Source organism: Cibotium barometz, chromosome 29, assembly GCF_041138505.1.
Source record: "Cibotium barometz isolate CiBa-2024 chromosome 29, ASM4113850v1, whole genome shotgun sequence".
NCBI lineage: Eukaryota > Viridiplantae > Streptophyta > Polypodiopsida > Cyatheales > Cibotiaceae > Cibotium > Cibotium barometz.
Window position 1 is genome coordinate 38,825,803 of NC_141074.1, and position 19,192 is coordinate 38,844,994.

Below are 19,192 nucleotides of genomic sequence, written 5' to 3' on the forward strand. Positions count from 1 at the left end.
TGTTGAATAGGAGGTCACACTTTGAAATACATATGATTTTCAAGTCTCTGATGTGTTGGTTTTGAATCTTGTTTGCATAAGGTTTAGGACCTTTAATTTGTAGGCCTTGGAAGGGAAAAATCTTAATTATTTTTCCATTTGCATGAGGTTTTGGCCAAAAGGCTTGATAATCATTTCATTAAGCCAAGGGATTGCTTAGCCTTGTGATTAAGAATGACATCCACCCTAAAACATTTGGTAGAATCTCCAATCTTTGGATTAGTTGTGGAAACTTCTCTCTCTCTCTCTCTCTCTCTCTCTCTCTCTCTCTCTCTCTCTCTCTCTCATTCATTCATGCATTATTTGCATTGTTCATGCTCCTAACCACTTTAATAGTCACAACAAGGCAACAACGTCAAAGGGAGAAAATCTGTGTAGGGATCAATGAAGGAAGTTTGAGAGTTTGGAAAAAAGATAAAACAATGCAAGGGCCATAATAACACGTTATACTGATTAAAACATAGATACATGTCGGCCCATGATTATTGGTAACAGCTATGGTATTTTCATCTATATGAGACTTAAGGCATACACTTATGTATTCTAGGATGTCAACGTCCATCAAGGCATCAACTTTACGTTCGGTGTCTACCTCAGAGTTGCATGCTACGCGTGAGTTGCGCATCCTTTTGCCACCATAGAGTTTTCTCGATGATGGCCTTGTAGGAGTCAAAGGAGGCACGGATCTGCTCGTTGCAGCCATCCTCAATGGTTTGGGCCACCCACGACACATCTCTTGGGCTTCCCTCTGGACTAGGGGGGGCGGACATTGTAGGTGGTTTGGGAGTCCCCCTAGGCCATGTGGAGTTACTCCTGGAGGTGGGTGATTTTGTGCAGGGCTTCGGGGAGGGTTTGCTCGCAGTCCTCCAGGGAGGCTTGCGGTTGTGTGTTGGTGAGGATGGCGGACCGAAGATCTTGTTGGCTTTGGATTAAATTTATGTGCAACTTCCTCTCCCCATTCAGGAATCAAGAATAATTCAAACACGGGGGCATCTGGCAAGTCATCATCAACACCCACATACGGCTCTTGCCCCGTTAGGAATGCGTGACATTTGGTTGACCAATACATGTTGGGAGCCTTTATGTACCGTGATAATAAAATCAAACTCTAGTAGAATTATGAGCCATCTGGTGATCCTACCCGTGGTGCAAGGTTTATTTACCAAATAAAGAATAGCTTGATGGTCTACAAAGAAAACAAATTTGGTGCCAAAGGGTAATAATGAAACTTTTTTTACTGTATAGACCATGGCCAATCCTTATCTTTCTGTCATGGCATAATTTCGTTCTACTTTGCAAAACTAACAGGGAAGTCCTTCTTGTATTCTATAGTTTAAGCCAACATAAAACCAATTGCGAAAGCAAAGGTGTCTATGTGAACATAGAATATGATTTCCCAATTAGGGAATCTCAAAATGGGAGTGCTTGCCCCCAATGCTTTTTTGAAGGTATCATACACTGTTGGCACTCCTCTGTCCATTCAAAAATCACAAGGAGTCTGTAAAGGAGATGAGCTATGTTAGCATACATACAGATAAAACACTTGTAATAAGCTACATGCCCCATAAATTGTTGGACTCCCTTGAAGTTGGTAGGGGGTGGTAGCTTAAGAATGAGTCGCACCTTGCTGTCGTCTCTGGAGATATCGTGCTTCGAGACAATGTGTCCTAGGATCACTTCATGCTAAAACCAAAATTGGCATTTTAGACAGTTAAGAGAGATCCTATAGAGCTGACATCTAAATGGCATGACTCGGTATGCATACGTGCCCCAGTCAATGGGGCGAAAGCCGTTTTGTGTTAATCTTTTAGGTTGATTAGCACTTGGTTGTAGCCGGAAAACCCATCAAGAAAGCTATAGGCTTCCTTTTCTACAACCCGCTCAAGCACATGTTTTGTGAAGGGAAATGTATAGTGATCTTGTATCATTGACAGCATTGATCTTTTTGAGGTCCACTCATGTTTTTGTTTTTTTAAGGTACTATCATAATGGGTGAGACCCATTTGGCGTGCTCTATCTTGTAGATGAATCCAACATTTATGAGCCGATTGATTTTTTTCGAACCATCTTAGAATACTTGGAGTTCATCGGATTTGCTCTCTGGTTCACTGGCCTTGCTCCCTCTACCATGGGGATGGTATGTTTAACCACTTCAGGAGAGTTGAAAACTCCATGCTATCCCATTCATCGTACAACATTTTATGGTACTTTTGGCATAACTGTAATGTAGTAGATCTTAGAGTAGTCTCATTGAAACTTCTGCCAAGGGTCCCCTCTCATTGGATGGATCTTCCAAGTGCGTAGTCTCATTGAAACTTCTGCCAAGGGTCCCCACTCATTGGATGGATCTTCCAAGTGCGTAGGCTAACCTTTAGTGTTTGGTATTTTTTTTAATGTAAATGTGATCCATGTCCCAGTCTTGGATCACCCTGGTTTCTCTCATAAAGGGTCGTCCTAAGATGAAATCGTAGGAAATAGCCTATTGGCCAAAGTTCATTGCCACAAAGGTGTGTCGGAATCGGTCCCAAGAATCTTAATCCTCAAATCCTGCAAAAGGCCTATGGGCTTCGCATTGGCTCCATCTTCAAAATAGGGCAATGCTACGTTCTTCAAAATAATACCCTAACTTGTTCACTTGGATTATAGGAACGCTAGTAATTCTATCTAGTTCTATGGATCCTTCCTCATCAATCTTGTTGGATTTTCCTAGTTCCCCTTGTTCTTCCATTCTTGCTCCAAGCCTTCCTTCCATCCAATCCTTCCATAGACGTTGGCTACTTTGAAGTAAGGTGCCAATGGGAATCTGGACTTTTGAAAGTAGAAAGGAGGAAAGACCTACAATATTTCTCGGAATGAGTGTAGATTTGTGAATCTAGTCATACTTATTCATGCTTAGAATTTTCAAGGTATAGGGTATAGGGATATGAGCTTCAGTGTGTTTAATAATCCCTCAGATTCTTCAGATACGTAGCAATAGAGTTCACATGGTGAGGGAATGTCGTGGCTTTTGAGTCTACCTCTTGGGAGAGATTCTAAAGAAGTTCTTAGTTGTTGGGACTTTTGTTAAGCTCCTAGGTATCCTCAGTTGGTTTTAAGTTGGGCATAGAGGAACTTCGTGTAGTTTCAAGTGCTTAAGGTTTCTTCTCCATTTAAGCTTGACTAACTCCTGATGAGCAGCCTTTGGTCTTCCCTCCTCGATCATGTTGGGATATTTGGCTAACTTTCTGGGTAGACGAGGACTGGGGTCTATTTGCTCTCTTTCTTGAGGGGGATAGTCGATGTGCTAGCCGGGGGGGGGAGCCGCGGCTGCTTTTGTTTTAGTAAAAGTAGCACTAGGTCTCCCAATGTGTCTCCCCAACAGGGGGGCTCATCATCTACACATTATGAGCCAGCCCCTAGGAGACCCATTCCACCGTTTGATCCACGCCTCCTACCATACACCGTGGATGTGGATGGTGCCTTGGAGTTTGTAAACTCCTTCAGAAAGTGGAAAGAACAAGATGAACTTTCTAAGAAATATGTTATCGATGTGCTTAAGTCGGAGTTCCTCGTGCCACATGCGGGCCTGTGCTTCTCTGAGGAGTGGATGAAGCGGCACCACATCAAGCTTTTACTCTCTAATAGGAGAGCAAATATCAAGAGAGCAACAAAAAATAATTTGGAGAAGCCTACCGTGTGTACAGCCGAGGAGTGGAAAGCACCCAGGTTTTTTCAACAACAGACGGGGTCAAGGCAAGTCAGCGGGTCTAGGGGGGTGGGTCAAGGCAGGTCAGCGGGCTGGGATTATTGAGGTGCAAGAGTGTTAGAGGTGGAGGGTTTGTTCCGAGTGAGGCATCGAAGATAGGATGTGAGCGTGCCGATGCAAAAGGGAGATGTTTAGGTAGCAATGATGGGCCCAATCCAAGATGGAGGGAGGAAGGGGGTGACGGTGGTGTTAGGGAAGGGGTGGCAAGGGAACATGAGATGGTGTGCTATGGAGTGAGGGAAAGGATTGCTATGGAGTGAGGGAAAGGATTGCGGGTGAAGAGGTTGAAGTGGGGAAGTTGGTGCCTAATAGGATTTTGGCATGGAGTGTGGGTGGTTTGAGGTAGTGTTGGTGGGCACTAGTGGGGGGGTGGGTTGGGTGGCAGTTGAGAGCTAGAGCTTGGGTGGGATGGGGGGTGTGGGTTAGGAGGCTATTGCTAGAGTCAAGGTGGCGGGGCACGGTTGTCTCCACTAGTGCAATTGTACTCACCCTTATTGTCGTCATCGTCCTCGATGGGGTCTCCTTCAGGGGGGGCAGCTACTATCGGGAATTTGGAGAAGAAGAAGAAGGCCTTAGCCTCTTATGCCTCTTTGACAATGATGTTCCTCGAAAGGCGATGTGGGATTCGTTGAACTGGAGGATGGAAGTGGAAGCAATGACTTCCATTTGGTGATCGATGTGGGTGTAGATAACAAAGAGCCCATATGGAGATTAAGGGAGGAGGGTGCGTGGAGGGCTCTGTAAGCGTAGTATATTATTGTCAAGATGGATAGATCTAGGTAGGTGAGGACACTAAGGGATTTAGAAGAGACATAGGGGTACAGACAAAGGCCAATGGGGACTATAAAATTGATGGAGGGGTTGATGACTGTTGCTTGTCCTCCGTACGCCAAGAGGGTGTCCCGATTAGCGGTGAGAGTTTGAATGGGAAGGGCGAGGAGGATGGTGGGGTTGTTGAAATAAAGTTGGTTTTGAAAGAAGAGGGTGACGTGAGGAGGGGGGTGAGGGATTTTCCTCATGAGGCAGGAGAGGGTGGAGACGGGGATAGGGTCGTTGAAAATGTTATGTTGAAGGAGGATTAGCTCGAGGGTGCAGAAGTAGAGTTCTAGAAGTTGGGCAGGGTTTTGGGGCGCGATGGAGAGGTTGAGAACCTCAATGTCAACGTCCATCAAGTCAACAACTTTACGTTTGGTGGTGGTGGACGTCTGCTTCAGAGTTGCGTGCTACACGTGAGTTGCGCATTCTTTTGCCACCACAAAGTTTACTCGATGATGGCCTTGTAGGAGTCAAAGGAGGCACGGATTTGGTTGTGGCCATCCTCAATCATTTGGGCTAAGTGCGACAAATCTCTTGGGCTTCCCTCTCGACTAGGGGGCGGACATCGTATGTGATTTGGGCGTCCTCCTAGTAGGCAGTGTGGAGTTGCTCCTTGAGGTGGGTGATTTTGTGCAAGGCTTTGGGGAGCGTACGCTCCTAGTTCTCCAGGGAGGCTTGCAGATGTGTGTTGGCGAGGATGACAGACCAAAGATCTTGTTGGCTTTGGATTAATTTTGGCCATGCCAAGAGGCACGGTTAATTGGGTTGTTGTGACTTGGTCATGCTTGTGCTACATATATTCTGTCATGGACACGAGGAGCTCTTGGGCAAGGTTAGAGAATCCTTCTGCAAAGTTGGGGAGGGAACTGTGAAAACATGCAAGGAGGAAGAAAGCTGGCAAGGATATATCATGTCAGCATCCTACCCAACACGCTAGTGATAAATAGATTTGCAGGGGAGGTATGGTGGTGGCTTCATAGAGGAACATGCATGGCTTCACGCAAGAACAACCATGGACGTAAGAACGACCATGGATGAAAGGTCATGGGTTGGCGTCGGGCTACATCTTCAAGTCCCTCTAGGAGTTGACTAATTAGTCTTTCGCTTGTCCTTATTATTACAGTGGGAGTGAAGATATCTCACCCGGTTGATATAGTCCCTCATGGATTCTCCCTCTTTCTGTTTTACATTATGCAACTATTCAATTGGACTCCATCACATTCATTGTCTTGAATATCCTACTTTGAAAGCCTCTTTCATGGTGTCAAAGGTAGACTTGTCTTCTACTTTTAGTGATTGAAACCTCTGTCCTTCTTTTCCATCAAGGGGTGAGGCCAAAGGCACTCAACTTAACTTGATCTTGCACATGGCAAAATGCCTCATAAATCTAGTTCAACACCTCCAAATGAGGTACAGAGTCTTTGGATCTATAAAACTTAGTGATAATTTTGGATATGTGGGCCGATTTATTCCTTTCTGGTCTTGGCCTTTGTACTAGCTATATAGGTGCTAATCTTGGTCCTTGAATTGGGTATGCGGGTGTTGGTGGTACAATTCCTGAAGCTACCCCTCCCTATTTCCATGGCTATCCACAACATTTCTGGCACCAGCCTTCTCATGGTTAGGGCTGGTGTAGGTTGGGGTATGAGAAATGGAGGAGCTAGGCCTAGAGGATAGTATCCCATCTGCGGGGGTGGATCGTGCCTTAGTGGTGGGATTATGTGCACTTCATAAGGATCCATATGGTGTCCACAATACACTCCATGAGGTAGGTAATGGCTGTATGTATGTGCCATGTGCTAGCTTGGAAAGTTCTGGGTGGACTCTTGCTCTTTGGTAGGCAGTCTCTGGACATTGGTGAACTAGTTCTTGACCTAGGTTTGGTGCTGGCCTATGATCCTGGAATGAATCTATCAACACGACAGTTGGCATGGCTCCCTAGACCGTTGGATCAATCTGGATTGGGTTATCTGGGCCATACCACCCCATCTCAGGTTCTAGCAGAGGTGTGACAGTTCTCACTAACTGACAATCCATTATCATTTCCTTGGGATGAGGTGCTTATGATCGTGTGTTTCCCAGGATAAATGTCTTGACATTCTATTATACATGCATAAAATCTTTTAAACTTTGTAATATTGTCTCTTCCTCCTAGTGGTGGGTGGTGCGAGATTGCAGACTCTTTATTTAAACTCCTCTCAAATGGTTGATCTAAGCACTTTCATTCAATAAGTTAAGGCCATTCAACATCTCAAATTTAACTTGAGTGAGTTTCATCCATTTAACTAGTTTTATTCAACAAAGTGATGCAAGCTTACCTAACTTAATTAAAAAAGCTCTATTTAACCTAGTTGAGTAAGCCACCGTTTAGCTATTATACCAACTTTATGATGGGATTAATGTTAACTATGATTAACATGGTTTTGCCATCATAGGTGCTTCACCATCTTACCTTTACGTAATGGAAGCCTATCTTACCCGTACATAATGAAAGCCTATCTTATCTATATCTATAGGGAAAGCCTACTATCTTTTGTAAGACAATGCTTACCAACTCATAAGCTAGCATGTGAAGCAAGTCATAGATTTCCATATTAAAATAATACCATACATGGTGTGGAGCATGTGTAATGCTAGCTACAAGGGATCAAGTGGCCTCATACTCTAGTGCTTCACCCATCTAAATCTTCCATGGCTAAATGTGGTCTAGAGAAGCAAAACTACAGCTTGCTTGAATAGGTTTCTTCCTTGCATAAGCTTTCCTCTTCTATCCATGTCTTATGGAGAGAAGAAAACCATCTTCATTTCTCTACCTAGGTAAATAGAGCTTTTTGTCCACACCACGGCTATGAAATCTCTTTGGTGTTAGGTGAATGGTAGGCTCTACACACCCACATCCCAAAATTTTCTTCTTGCGGCTCTAAGGCAAAGCTCAACAACACTTTCAGAGAAGGCAAGTAAGATCTTGACATGAAGATATTTGGCACCAGTCCTAGCAACAAGGAGTAGCCTAAGGACTTAGATCTAATTCCCATTTATTCCAATCTATTGGTTCCCAATATCACTCGGTGTTGAATAGGAGGTCACACTTTGAAATACATATGATTTTCAAGTCTCTGATGTGTTGGTTTTGAATCTTGTTTGCATAAGGTTTAGGACCTTTAATTTGTAGGCCTTGGAAGGGAAAAATCTTAATTATTTTTCCATTTGCATGAGGTTTTGGCCAAAAGGCTTGATAATCATTTCATTAAGCCAAGGGATTGCTTAGCCTTGTGATTAAGAATGACATCCACCCTAAAACATTTGGTAGAATCTCCAATCTTTGGATTAGTTGTGGAAACTTCTCTCTCTCTCTCTCTCTCTCTCTCTCTCTCTCTCTCTCTCTCTCTCTCTCTCTTGTACTTCCCTAAGGATAAGGAACTTCTTTTTGGTCGTACTCGATTGAAGACCATATCTGATTCTTCGAACTCTCTCTTAAATCTCTTTTTATCTGCATAATGCTTTTGTCTATCTTGGGCTGCCTTTATATCTTTACGGATTGATTGCATCTGCTGGTCCATGTCGTCAAGCATTTCTGGACATTTCGACTCTGATGAATGGATCAGACCAAGTCAATGGTGTAAGGCAATCTTGTCCATACAAAGATTTCATCCCAACGCTCCGATGATAAGAAGCATTGTAAAGATTTAAGAGGACTCATCCCAATGCTCTGATGATAAGAAGCATTTAATAGAATTCAGCCAAATGCAGATGACTTAACCACTTCTTGGGTTCCCCTGCAGCATGACCGAAGGATATCTTTAATTACTTGATTCACCCTTTCCGTCTGGCCATCAATTTTGGGGTGATAGGCTGTGCTGAGATCCAAAAAAGTTCCTACTGCTTCAAAGAACGTAGTCAAGAATTTCGATGTGAATTTGGGATCTCTGTCACTTACTATCCTCCTGGGTAATCCATGCAATTTGAAGATCTCCTTAAGGAAAACTCTGGCAACATCCACTGCAGAGTATGTTTCTTTCACTAGAATCAGATGGGCAACTTTGGTTAGCCTATCAACTACCATAAAAATGGAGTTGTAACCTGATTGCACTGAAGGTAATCCAGTGACAAAGTCCATACTAATGCATTCCCACTTCATCTGCTGTGGAATGTCTAGAGGCTACAGTTTCCCTGGCATCTTGACTCTCTCTGCCCCTTGACTCTTTGGCACATCAAGCATTTTCGCACATGATCAAGTACATCCTTTTTGAGTCCTAATTAGAAGAAGCTTTTCTTTACAGGCATATAGGTTTTTATAAAGCCTGGATGTCCAGCTATCAGGCTATCATAAGCTTCTCTGAGAATTCTTCCCTTTATTTCCTCATCATTGGGGATACATAGCCGATTATTATAATACATGCATCCCTCATCAGAAGGGTAGCAATAGGGGCAAAGAATTTGTCCTGCATGATTTTCTCCTTTGCTTCATTGATCAATGGATTTGACACCACTGTAATTGCAAGCAAGGAGGTTTTTCTGCTGAGCACATCTGCAACTACATTTTCTTTCCCCGATCAATACTTTATTTCAAAATCAAATTCCTGTAGGGTCTGCATCCATCTCCTTTGACGCATGTTGAGATCCCTTTGGGTGAAGATCCACTTCAAACTTTGATGATTTGTCATCAAGGTGAACCTTTGTCCCAAAAGATAATGTCTCCACAACTTCAGAGCATACACTACTGAGAGTAACTCCAAGTCATGAACGGCATAATTCCTCTCATGTGTTTTGAGTTTTCTGGATTCATAGGCCACTGCATGACCTTCCTGTATTAGAGCACCATCTAAGGCGAATCCACTGGCATCAGTAACTACCTCAAAGGGTTTGGTAAAATCTGGCAATTTAAGAACAGGGTTGGTTACTAAGGCTGTCTTTAGCTTGTCAAAGGCACTCTGACACATTGCACTCCACTGAAAAAGTGTACTTTTCTTGAGAAGGTTAGTCAAAGGGGGGGTGCTATTTGAGCATACCTAGGTATACAGATCCTATACCATCCGGTTAGGCCATAGCCATGCCCTGATACAAACGTTCACTTACTACCAAGGGAGCTGTTATCTTCTCCTTAGGAATAAAGCGACTAAGGAGTCTATAGATTTGGCATGAGAGTCTAAAATTCCGAGGTGTTGAATGATATAGAATGACACCATGTACCACTTTCAACTTTATCAGAATCATGGCCAATGAGAGGTTTTGCCTCAGCATTGCACACCGGTCGCAAGAGGCAAGGACATACTGCCCTACAAACCACTTATGCTGTCGTCTCTCCACTGGATCCAAAAAATATAAATCCTCGAAATGGCGTGCGAGTCTGACTCGGCTTATTTGAGGAGTTGCAGTGGAAGAGATGAGATGCTCAAAGGCGAACGCAGCCATGTCTTGTGACTGGGTGAGGTCGGGAATACCAAATAAGTACGAAACTTCCATCTATAAAAATAATTTCTTTCATTAAAAATTCTTCATTAAAGAAGCTTACGGAATGAAAATACATTATGAAAATGCTTTTTTCTGAGTTTTTATTATTATCAATTACTGATAATAATTCGTTTATCCTTATTAGCTTTCAACAAAGCTCTGATACCAACTATGAAGTCCCCCACCTGCTCTGGGGCTCCTGTCGGCAGGCAGAAGCGGCGTCGGTCTCCCGCGCAGGGCGGGGTCCACACACTCAGGGCCTCGCCCGTGGATGTCAAGGACGAGAGGCTAGCCCAGGCGGCCCCTCCCAAACCGGCGGGCCCCAAAGATTCCCCTCGCATGAAAGGCATGGGCGATTCCGCCAATTGGGAAAAATCTTCTAACGGGAAAATTACTTTAATGAGTCAAGTCTTAACTTGAAAAATTAATATGACCAAACCTGAAGTCACATGATCAGATCAAGAAGAGACTTGCACTTGATCCATGCAATCACCGCTTTTTTCCTCATTTACCAAGGCACAGCCAATGATCCCCTCCCATAGAACAAGGTCTTGTCAGGATTTAAAACTAAATAACATAACTAATCGTATCTAGTTGTTTCTTAGGAATCCTCCGATCTAGCCTAACCCCATCCGGCCCATGGGTTAGCCAACCACCAGACCACTAAATTGGCAGGATTCCTTTATAAAGCTTTGGTTGGGTTTTTGCCCGGGTACCGAGGAAAAGAGTTCCCAGGCCCCCTAGCCGGCGATTCATGCAAAAATCAAGGTAGGCATACCACGTACACACCCAATATGAACTTGCCATTTATAACAGATTTGACTGGCTTTAAAAACAATCCTTCAATAGAAATCATAATATTTCTGATCATCATTCTCCAAAATTCCGAGTCCATTGTATTACAAAATGTATCCTCTGAAGACCAGCAGAGCTGGCCAACCAACGAGATCCAGTATCAAAATTTGATTCCCAAAAATCTTTCCTTTTTGTCCATTCGAAATCTTCTTCGACGTACACATGGGTGCCAAAGCAACCGCGAGCCCGTGCATCGCCTGGTCAGAACCCTCTAGGATCCTCCTTAGGTGTCCTAGCACTCCACTCAGGGACCACTTCGTCGATCCTCGCCCATCGTACCGCAAGCCCACCATTTTAACCGTACCGAGGTTGGTCAAGACCTCGACAGGCTTTGCCGTGACCACCGTACCTTGACGACTCCTCGCCAGCTGTTCCAACGAACCTCCTCTTAGAAAAACATAAGCCAAATACTTCCTCCAGCATTTTGGTGTAAAACAGTCCTTTGAATGAAAAAAAACAGAGGTTCCAATGTAAGTAAAATTGCAGTTTGAGATCGGTTTCGAAAACCCTTTTTCCATAATTCCCAGTTTCAATAATGAGGATCCTTCATCTCTCATGAGGGTAATCTACCCATCATTTTGTCAACTAGATTCTTGGTGAGTTTGGTCAAGGAAAAGCTAGATTAGTTTCGGTAGTCTATTCTTTGGATTTAGTAACTGGAATTGGTCACGAAGTTTTTGTTTGATTCAAATTGAGAGAAGGACAATTAGGTTTACTGTCCGTCCCTCACGTAGTCTAACCAAATTCATTCGGTTTAGTTCTTCAAGGATTCCCTTCAGATAAACATCTAGTTTTGGGTAAATATACATTTAGTGATTTTACCAATTAAAATATCCAAAGATATTCTTTATGCCACATAATTTCTCAGCCTTAATTCATTAGGTAGAATTATGGTGGAAATTCGTCTTTTGACACTAAAATTTAATTCAAATCCATCTTTTCTTAAATATCATAAAAATTCTTCTTTTAACTAAAACATCAATACCTGTTTTTTTTAATAAACTTGAAATCCTCCTTTTTCTCATTTCAATGAGTGCAATTGGGAATTCCTCTTTTACCATAAATTAAACCTACTTAAAATTTTTCTTAAAAATTACATAAAATATCTATTAATTCCATTAAGCGAAGAATTCCACTTTTCTCATTTAAACATTTGAATTCCAATATGGTTGGAATTCCTCTTTCATCATTTAATCTTATCTATACAAAAAGATAAATTTAACTAATTTTTTTCCTAAAAATTTAAATAAAAATCTTCATTAATTCCATTACACTAGGAATAACACTTTCCTCATTTAAATATTTGGATTCCATTATAGTGGGAATTCCTCTTTCATCATTTAAAATTTATCTATGCAAAAAGATATATTTAACTAAATTTTCTCATAAAAATTTAAATAAAAATCTTCATTAATTCCTTTACACTAGGAATTACACTTTCCTCATTTAAATATTTGGATTCCAATATAGTGGGAATTCCTGTTTCATCATTTAAATTTTATCTATGTAAAAAGATAAATTTAACTAAAATCCTTCTTTAATTTTTAAATAAAATATACATAATTTTAGCGTCACAATTTTTCTCCTACTTCATTTAAATACATGGATTTCCATTGTCATGGGAATTACTCTTTTAACAAAAAAATGGATTACTAGAAATTCCTCTTTTTCATAATTAACTATTTATGCATAAACATAAAAATCAATTTTCCATGATCATAATGAGAATCATTCAATTAATCTAGGATGATTAATCCTAGAATATGGTAAGAAGTCCTCTTTTCATAATATAAATGAAAATGATTTATGTGTTAATTTTATAGAAATTTTACCATAGCTCCGCTGCTGCTATTACTGATAATTCTCAATAAATTTGAAAGAATAAAGTTTAGTATTATTCATGTGATTAGAAAAACCACTAATTGGATCATTATCCAATTATGGATTGATTCTTAATTTTACCATAAGTTAAATAGCATAAAAGTATAAAAAGCCATTATTTTGGCCTCCAATTAGACAAGCATAGAAATTACTTTTAAATTAGAGAAATGCTTCATGAGAAGCTTCATTCGAATTGAGAATAGGTCATAGGAATGACCATTCTTTTGGGGGAGAGAGAGAAATGCTTAAAAACCATTATAAATTAAGCATAAATGGAAATTTATGTGTTTCTTCATTACAATACATTAAAGAACTTCAATAGTACTCAAAAGCCATTCAAATTAATGCTTCTCAAGCTTGAGAGGGGTTGAGAAGAGAAACATTTGGAGTTTTAAGAAAAAGAAGATAATAATCCACACTTTACCTCCTAAATTACTTGATTCTTTGATCACAGTAGAGGCCCCCAACCAATCAATTTATTTGGTATGTTGTTGGAGTCTCCAAGGAAGATTGAAGAGAGAGAGAGAAGCTCCAATCTCTTCAATTTGTAGAGGGTTTTTAGAGGATAATAGAAAATAAGCTTAACTTAGAGTAATACCAGCATAGTTTAGTTCAAAGATGAGAATACAAAGGAATGAGGATCTATTTATAGGTGAGGGAGGCCACTAATTGAGTCCAACTGAGTTCTATAATTTTTCAGCTTCAGTTTGGCTACCCTTAGGCTAAGGTCTTCTAAACCATTTTTAATTAATTCCAATTGCACCTTGGAAAATCTATTTTGATTTTCTCTTTCAGGGAAACATTTTTTTGATAGCTGTAGAATTTATTTATCCAAAAATATCCCAATATTAATTTACCACTCTCTAGAAATTTTTATCTCACTAGGCCAAACAAGGAAAAATAATATTTTCTTGTATTCAAAAACATAGAATGATTACAAGGGATTGAAGTAGAGGCTTAATCAATATTCAGCCCGAGGAGGAATCTTACAAAGGGAGTTAAGGTGGGAGCACTTAGAGAAAGTACTAGTTATCCCTTTCTTGACTGGACACTCAGCTATTTGATGAGGTCCAACATAGTGATAGCATTGCATAGCCATCCAACCTATAGAATTTTCCTTTCCTTTTCCCATTCTCACTTTCAAGAAGTGCATTCCTTCAGAACTGGGTAAGGGGTACATATGCTCACCCTCCATCACGTAGTGACTTAGGACTTGCATGGGTGGGTTGCTTGGCTTAGGGGATTCAAAGATGGTGTTGTGAATAGCTCCTCCTTACCTTCTTCAAAGATTTTGGTCAGGGTCAACTGCTCATGAACAGGGGTCACTCGAGGTAAGGGTGGTTTTGGTGGGAGGACTAGGGGTGGCAAGAGTACTTCATGCACCCTGAGGATTCCTCTCCGGGCCACTTCATGGCCTGATTGAGGTGCATTGTGTTTTGCTTTGGCCGGCAAGGCCTCGAGTTAGGTGGTAAGGCCTGTAGGGTAGAGCGCTTGTGCTTCAGTAGCTCTTGGTGGTAGGAGTTTGAGGTTTTTGTGCTTGCCCCATCTTTGGTAGTAAGCGTAGTATAGAGTGTGTCTAGGTTGCAGATGTGGACATTCCCTACTAGTGTGGTTCTCTGGACAAATTGGGCACCACACTAGTTCTCTCTTGGGGTAAAGACGAGGTTGCCCAACTTGGTCACAACTTCTCCTACTCTCCATTGTTGGGTCATCTGCTACATTAATGCAGCTACTAGCCACTCCAACTGTTGTCTCCTAAATAGGACTCTTTTCCCTTTCCTTCCGATTTCGTGCTTGTGGTTTTGAAGGAAGCTTTAGACGTGCCCTCATGCAATTATCGAGAATGAGTTCCCTTGAAATTGTCTTCGAAATCCATGGCACTTGTGCAACATTTCTCAAAGGAGGTATGGCCCAGAGTATATCATTAGGAACTCAATGGAGTCTTTTTGGGCCCTTTAATTTGCCATGAGGTTATGGAAACGTTTAACTTTTTGACAAATAGGAGCCCGCCATGTAAGCAAAAACCAATGGTTTGTAAGAGAGGTATAAGAGTGGTCAAAGGGTGCACTTTTTCCCCCAAAAAGGGGAGGGGGCAATTTTACAATTTTCGGACCTCCATAACTTCTACATACAAGCTCCGATTTGAGCGGAGATTACAGATCCGTGATCTACGCATCAAGAGCTTTCCATAGATATGTTACATGATATGGTTTTATCCGCTAGATTTTAAATTCCATTTTCCCCCCAAAATTTAAATTCGAATAAAGTAGCCGTTTTGAAGCTTCAAATTAGAAAACGTTTCTTCTTAAGAGAAAAGGTTTGACTCCCTTAAACTGCCAAATAAAAGGGCCCAAGAAGACTCCATTGAGTTCCTAATGAGGGATTTATGTCGAGCTACATATTCAAGTCCCTCTAGGAATTGACCGATCAATCTTTCGCTTGTCCCTGTTATTACAGTGAGAGTGAAGATATCTCACCGGTTGATATAGTCCCGGATGGATTCTCCCTGTTTCTATTTTACATTATGCAACTATTCAATTGGACTCCATCACGTTCCTTTTCTTGAATATCCTACTTTGAAAGCCTCTTTCAAGGTGTCAAAGGTAGCCTTATCTTCTACTTTTAGTGATCGAAACTATTGTCCTGCTTTTCCATCAAGGGTGAGGCCAAAGGCACTCACCTTAACTTGATCTTACACATGGAAAAATTCCTCATAAATCTGGTTAAACAGCTCCAAATGAGGTATGGAGTCTCTGGATCTATCAAACTTAGTGATAATTTTGGATATGTGGGCCGATTTATTCCTTTCTGGTCTTGGCCTTTGCCTTGGCTATGCAAGTGCTAATCTTGGCCCTTGCACTCGGTATGCGGGTGTTAGTGGTGCAATTCCTAAAGCTACCCCCTCCCTATTTCCATGGCTATCCTCAACATTTTTGGCACAAGCCCAGGGGCTGGTGCAGGTTGGCGTATGATAGATGGAGGGGCTAGGCCTAGAGGATAGTATCCCATCTGTGGCGGATCCTGCCTTAGTGGTGGGATGATGTGCACTTCATAAGGATCCATATGGTATCCGGGATACACTCCACGAGGCGGGTAATGGCTGTATGTGTGTGCCGTGTGCTAGCTTGGAAAGTCCTTGGTGGACTCTTGCTCTTTGGTAGGCAGTCTCTGGACATTGCTGAACTAGTTCTTGACCTAGGCTTGGTGCTGGCCTATGATCCTCAAATGAATCTATCGACACGGTAGTTGGCATGGCTTCCCAGACCGTTGGATCAATTCGGATTGGGTTATCTGGGCCGTACCACCCCACCTCAGGTTCTAGCGGAGGTGTGACAGTTCTCACTAAGTGATGATCCATACTCATTTCCTTGGGATGAGGTGCTTATGATCGTGTGTTTCCCAGGACAAATGTCTTGACATTCTATTATACATGCATAAAACCTTTTTAAACTTTGTAACATTGTCTCTTCCTCCTAGTGGGCGGTGCGAGATTGGAGACTCTTTATTAAAACTCCTCTCAAATGGTTTGGCCTAAGCACTTTCATTGAATAAGTTAAGGCCATTAAACATCTCAAATTTAACTTAAGCGCGTTTTATCCATTTAACTAGTTTTATTCAACAAAGTGCTAATTAAAAAAACTCTGTTTAACCTAGTTGAGTATATGTAGGTGGCTTACTCAACTAGGTTAAACAGAGTTTTTTCAATTAAGTCAGGTAAGCTTGTATCACTTTGTTGAATAAAACTAGTTAAATGGATAAAACTCGCTCAAGTTGAATTTGAGATATTAACTTATTGAATGAAAGTTCTTAGGTCAAACCATTCGAGAGGAGTTTTAATAAAGAGTCTCCAATCTTGCACGACCCACTAGGAGGAAGAGACAATGTTACAAAGTTTAAAGAGAGATTTTATGCATGTATAATAGAATGTCAAGACAAAATGTGAAAGGACTTAACATTTAAAGATATGTGTTATAGATCTACATAACCATGTCCCAATTGAGCTACATCTATACATAGATAACATACAGGGAAAAATCTTTGGTGGACGCACAACCAAGCTATAGTTATGCTACACTAGACCACCTTCAACCATGTAAGAGTTAGATGGGTGAAGCACTAGAGTATGAGGCCACTTCATCCCTAGAGGACCTTGTAGTAGTCAACATTGCACACACGCTCCACAGCATGCGTGGTATTATCCTACAAAGCTTGCAAATATATAACTTGCCTCACATGCTAGTCTAGCTTTGGACCCACACATGGTTGGCGTAAGGCATCTCTTAAACATGCCTATCTTGGAACCTTAATCATCTCACTAACCAAATCTTTGGAGTCTGATAACCAAATTAGAATTCATACACATATTCCAAGCTTAACTGTCTGATGAATGAGGATATATGCAAATTTTGAAAGCGTGAAATTTACAATAGATAATCCCCCTTAAAGCTTCCCCACACAAACACGTGCCCATCGTCCTGCCAAGAATATAGGCGTTTTATAAGGTTAACCTATCCCATAGGTTAATTCCAACGAGGGGAGCACCGCCCACAGGTCACGTATAAAGAGCTTGAGGGGCCTGTCATACAATCCATCTTTGCGCTTGGGGCAATGACGCAGTTAGTGAGGGTTTCCCGAGACGCGTCAATTGCTGGTTGAAAACTATTTCCAAACCCCCTCCTCGGCCCCTGGGCCGTGGAGAATTTTTGGAAGGTGCACGCTCTGCGTGTGCCTCGCAAACAAACCCTAAAAAGGAAAGGCTAGTCGGCGGACATGCAGCTGGGGTCTCTCTCTCTCCCTCCAGCCAGCTGCTGGTCTCTCGCTCGCTGCTGTGACAGAGCGAAAACGGCCTGCTGCCGCTTATATGTCCTTTTAATAAGAGGACGGTCTTTTAGCAGAGACACGGTTTCTACCGTTGCGTGTTTGGATCCCTTGTGTGATGGACTGCTAAGATTTTGCCCCGCTGCATCATGGGCAAACAAACCCTAAAAAGGCTACTAGGCGGACGTGGGCACAATAGAAACAACTCTTACACACCATCTTGTCTTTGCCAAGCTTGCTCGCTCTCGCGCGCTCTCTCTCTCTCCACTAGCCATACCTCATCATCTTTGGCCATGAATGCATGCATTTGGGCCAACATGCTTTCTTCCGTGCATCTTGCTTGGCGTGGATGTAGAGCCGGAGGACATGAATGTCCATGCGGTTGTTGTAGCCTGGCGACGGAGCAAGATGGAGGTGGCCTCGTCAGACTCGCTGTTGTGATCCAGAGGATTGCGCGCCAACTAAGGGGATTGAGGGGGGGATCTACCTCATCTTGCTCCTGTGGGGATTAGGGTGGGATTTCGCGCTTTTCTAGGGGGGGTGCGTGAAGGCAGGTTAGCAGGTTGCGGTTGTTGAGGTGGAGGAGTGTTGGAGGTAGAGGGAGTGGTGCCAAGCGAGGCATCAAAGACAAGATGTGGGCACGTTGATGTAGAAGGGAGATCTTTAGGGAGCGATGATGGGCCCAATCCCAGACCACTTGAAGGTGCTACTTGCAAGTGCTAAGGCCACTTATAAGTGTTCATGCCTTTTGCAAGTTCTAAGACCACTTGCAAGTGTTCATACCACTTGCAAGTGCCTAGGCCACTAGCGAAGTTCAAGACCACTTGCAAGTGTTCATACCGCTTTCAAGTGCTCATACCACTTGCAAGTACTTAGACCACTTGAAGGTGCTAAGACCACTTGCAAGTGGTCATACCACTTGCAAGTGCTAAGGTCATACCACTTGCAAGTGCTAAGGCTGCTGACAGTCGGTTGTATTTGCAAGTACTACCACCTCTCAACGTGGTCCTTGTTTACACATCTCCTCCATTGGCCTTTCATGCACGCATGGCAAAAGCAGGACAATGGTCTGCACTGTAGCCCGTGCATATCTAATTGACTGTAGCCGTTGACACAGTGGAAGGATCGCGACCCTTTGATCCGCATGCAATCCCACTCTCTATCTCTGTCTACATCACCGAGCTTGACCTCCCAGAATCTACAATCGACTTTCTTCCCTATCAATGGACATTCTTTCCTGAGGGTTGCGTTGAGGAATGCCACCACACTTGAAGCGTTATGTAACACCCATCCGTTAGATTTCAGCTGCTCTTATGTGAGAGCTCTTTTGAGCACTGCACCAGCCCCATCGTGCTCGTCCTTCCCATGGCCAGATGCGAAGAAACTGTGCATCATCTCAATACCTGTCATATTGAAGTATCGGGCTACAAAATAGAAAGGGCACCTTGCTTTGAATTGTGAAGTAGCGCCATCAGACCACACCCAGTGTCGCTTGGCACTACATCCTTGAGCTTTCAGCCACTCATTGTGCAAAATAAAGCAATGCTGCACAAACAAAGTGTCGTGGATTTTGTCATCAGAGATGTA

General features: G+C 42.4%; 1 non-coding gene across 1 annotated transcript; it reads left to right on the forward strand.

Moving 5' to 3' along the window:
- Positions 1 to 17,377: 17,377 nt before the first annotated feature.
- On the forward strand, positions 17,378 to 17,507 carry LOC147622151 (U4 spliceosomal RNA). The gene has a single exon (XR_015269744.1). It is a non-coding gene; the product is annotated as a U4 spliceosomal RNA (small nuclear RNA).
- Positions 17,508 to 19,192: the final 1,685 nt, after the last annotated feature.